The sequence below is a fragment of the Etheostoma spectabile genome, chromosome 12 (assembly GCF_008692095.1).
Source record: "Etheostoma spectabile isolate EspeVRDwgs_2016 chromosome 12, UIUC_Espe_1.0, whole genome shotgun sequence".
NCBI lineage: Eukaryota > Metazoa > Chordata > Actinopteri > Perciformes > Percidae > Etheostoma > Etheostoma spectabile.
Genome location: NC_045744.1, coordinates 753,112 through 757,364, shown reverse-complemented (window position 1 = coordinate 757,364; position 4,253 = coordinate 753,112).

Sequence of the window (4,253 nt, the reverse complement as noted above, 5' to 3'; positions counted from 1 at the left end):
CTCGTGTATTTAATGTCTGTGCTTCCCTGGTCTCTTGTCAGGTTGTTTTGTCCTGTTCCTGCATGCAGTCTGGTTTGTCTTCTTGTCTGTTCCTCGTCCTGTTTCCGTTCCTGCCTCCGGAATTCCCTGTGAGTTTCCCGGTCCCGTCGTCCTGTCTGTTTCCGCGCCCTTTTCCCAGACCCCTGTGGATTTTTGATGTTTTGGATTTTTCCTTGGATATATGGACTTTTGTATTTTCTCGTGGATTGTTTTTCATCTTGAACTGACTGTTAATAAACCTCTGTGTACCTGCTCCTGCCTGCCTCCTTATCTCTGCGTTTGGGTCCTCACTTCAACCTAACGTTGCATCCAGTTTGGTGAAATGATTTACCTTACAGGTAAAGGCACTTTAACTGTCAGATACACGTAGTGAAATTCATTCTCTGCATGCAACCGCTCCCTCAGGGAGCAGTGGGCAGCCATTTACAGCGCCCGGAGACCCAGTCCAGTTCTGACGGCACTGACTGGAAAACCTAGTACATGTTTCTGATGGTGGGGGGGGGAACCTACTAACTCCACGCAGAAATGCCCCGAACAACCTGGATCCGAACCCAGAACCTTCTCGGCAAGATAATCTTGCTATGAGGCCACGGTGCTGCACTAACCGAGGACTTACCTGATAAAGTAAGGTGTTCATTAGGTTCCTTTTATTTGAAATGTTTATCTTCCTAAACTCTGCATATTGTTGTATACTTGCATTTGGGTCCAAATATTGTAGATATGTGGGAGTGCAGAAGAAATCATGAACTGGAAGATTGATGTAGGAATATTATGTAATACACTGTTCTTTCACTAGCAAGGACCACACAACCAGATACAACTTAATAATGAAAGATGGTTGGTATGCGAGGCAGGAGGTCGCTGGTATGCGAGTCGCTTGTAGTCGTCAGTTGACTTGACATTGACGTTGTTGTGGGGGGTTTTGGTAGGGAAACCAGAGTAGCACCTGGGACCCCTTAGGACCTAAACAATAGGGGAAAGGAAAGGAACGGAACAGGGTGGGTTGGAGGGGCGCATAATAGATAAATAGATGTGTTTGAGGGGTGGCATGCTAGTTTGGCCGGTTGCCACAGGTTAGTTGTAAACAGACAGCAGAGAAGTTCTTCCCAGAAACTCTCTATCCAGTCTTTCACATTTAAAAACAAAAAAAAAACAAAAAAAAAGATTAGAGAAAGAGCAGTTTAAAAGAAGAAAAAATAAACATTGGAAATGTTATTTCCTATCTTTTTGATGTAACCCCAAAGATTTATTCGGTGACACAGGGGAAATCCCAACCCTGGTCATGTTGTGAACTACTGCTTTAAAATCCCAGCTGTAAAGGAGTGGGTTTGACAGGAATCCAGGGATTTCTTCTTAGAACCCAAAACTTTTTCCGAGCCATAATTTGTACCCAAGACCCTTTTATCACAGAAACCCATATCATTTTAAGAAAATATATACAGTAAGTGACAAATGAATGCCCTATCACAATGCCTTTAAAGCTAATCTATCAAGTCGACACTGAATGCCCCATCCTGAGTTGCACAGATCAGCGCTTTCCTCCCCAGTCCGGACTTTCTGGATGTCGTGTCAGCAAAGCACTGCCAACTGTGTCAGGGATTACAAACTGTATGTGGCCACTACAAATTCTTGACTGGCACTATTAGACCGCTGTTATATTGGGCCTTGAACCCCTCCCCCCCCATCTCATCTGACACTACCCTCCTCCCCCTCTACAACTCCCCAGGCAAAGCAGCGGCCCTATTTTCGGCCTCTGGGCCCAATGCTTGACATACTAATTATATAACAGCAATGCAAGCTTACTTTTTTGCTGCTCCATTTCTTTTCTGTGCCATAGTTTCATGTTACACTCACTCTTTCTTCATCAGCACAGGGCCCTGCAGAGCTCCTTGTGGGCTTCTGCTCCTCCTGAAGATTTATACCCACTGTCTGTGGCATGCTGGGGGTAGGGGTGTTATGGCTTCATTGTTTCACACACAGAGACATACTTCCTGTTGGTACATTGGTGTATTCTGGCCTATTAACCCTCAGCAGCTGAGTGATGCATGTTGCATAAATAATTGCCACAAGCCCTGTGCAACCACCCACAATGCAATAAGAAAAATTCTTGAAATGCGTTAAAATATATCTTAAAATCAACACAGATGACTTGCTATCAAAAATATGGAGGCTACTACTGAATTATCTAATCAAAACTTTAGAACAAAGCAAAATGTTGTGAATAAACACAAAATCTACAGAACAATGACCAAAGATATAAATGTGCAAATGTATCCCTGTGATGTACTGTTTTTGAAAATATGCATGCATAAATTCCTTTGTATATTTAACACATACACTAAACCCATAAATCTATGTAAATTTAAGCCAAAGGGCTGCGGGGAGTTTCAGTAACAGGCCCGATTTTGCTGAAAATGATTGGTAGCAAATTGCAGCATCTATATCTCTTGAGGTAAATGTGCATGTGTGTTCCTGTTTGAAGTAGCTAGCAAGAGTTCAAGGATATGGGCATACTTCACCACAGGTTATTTCTACGTGTGTTTTGCAAGGGTGTATGTGTGTCAGTGCTTTACATCCATGATATAGTGTGTGTTTGTCTCCATGCTTATCAGTACAAAACGTTAATGATGTATGATTTACTTGTTTCTCAGAATTAACAAATTAGTCAGAATTCAGAACAATTGATGCTCTTAGATTTTGTTGATTATTAACAGTTCCTCGACAACTGGTGCTCTCCTGAAAACCTCTTAACCCATCATGGTAGAAACCATTCCCCATCTCTTAACATTACCAATCAAACTACAAATCCTTTTTGTCAAAGGTGACTAATTCATTATTTAATTTTAGTTTTGTTAAATCTAGACCTCAATGTACTTTTAATGTTTCATCACACATCGTTCTCAGCTGGAATTGGAGCCTCATCCTCTTTAACTTTAACCACGGTCAGACAGCTTATTAACGGGCGCTTGTTGCCACGTGTGCGCTGATGTTCCTACAGTTACTTACTAAATGTGATCATTCCACACAAACAAACATACATGTTTCATTAGTATCTTTAACTGTGTCGGGCCCGGGTCGGGCTTGGACAGAAATATCTTAAAGCCTGTTGGGCTCGGGTCGGGTTTGGTTACCGGGCTGAGCTAGGACAGGAAATGCGTCCTGATCTGCACTCTACCGTAAAGAATAGACCTATAAGACAGCAGATTTGGCAAAAACACTACCCTTCTGTCTGAAGGGGCCGCTAGAAACACACCAACTGAAAGTTATAGCCACTTTAATTTAATATTGTATGTGGCAATGTGTGCAAACGTTCCACCAAAACAAGTTCCTTCCTGAGACCGTTTTGCAGAGGCATGGACGCGGTTAAAAGAAATGCAACCCCTGACCATTTTTTCCCTCCGCAGCGCCGTGGAGGTCTGCAATGCCAGACTATATATTTCTATACCCGCCTGTCACAGTGTATTTCCTTTTAAAAGTCTTTTAATGCAGGTTTGACTTCACGCCTGTCAGTCGGAATCCGATTACTACATCCAGCTAAATACATGTACGCACCTGCTTGATTGTGTTACTGTATATGCATGTGCATGTGTTATAAACACACTGGAGGCAGCTGACTGTGAGGAATGGCTGTGCGTGCGTGCGTGCGTGTGAATAGGTGCAGCTGATAAACAAGGGAGCAGCTGACAGAAAACATTATTCAAATCACGCTTATCCTCTCTGATTGCTAAAACCTGACATTTATCTGCAACATGAGCCACTGCCGAAAGTAGTAACACACACCAACACACATGCTTGAACAGAAGATTTGGACCACTGTTTGCACTCTCATTCCCATAAGCCCTTGTGGGATTTGACTCTGGAACCCTGCAAGGTGTTGTTATTGTTGCTCTGTTATTAATCAAATATTTAATTCGGGCTGATGCGAGATTATTGGCAGAGACAATGAAAAGGGGCTGATTTTCGTGGAGTGTCCTCTGTCCTTTCTCTGTGTACTCTGTTGTTACTTTGGGGACTGTGCTCAAGGATTTTGGAGTGTTTGTCTTGTACTCCCCCCCCCCAACACCACTACCGCCCCACATCCCTCTTGCTTTCCTTTCACATGGCCGAGCTACAGGGGCAAATTCAATATTGTGGTAGAAAATAAAGCAGTAGTTCATGTCAGCTGTGTGTGTGTGTGTGTGTGTGTGTGTGTGTGTGTGTGTGTGTGTGTGTGT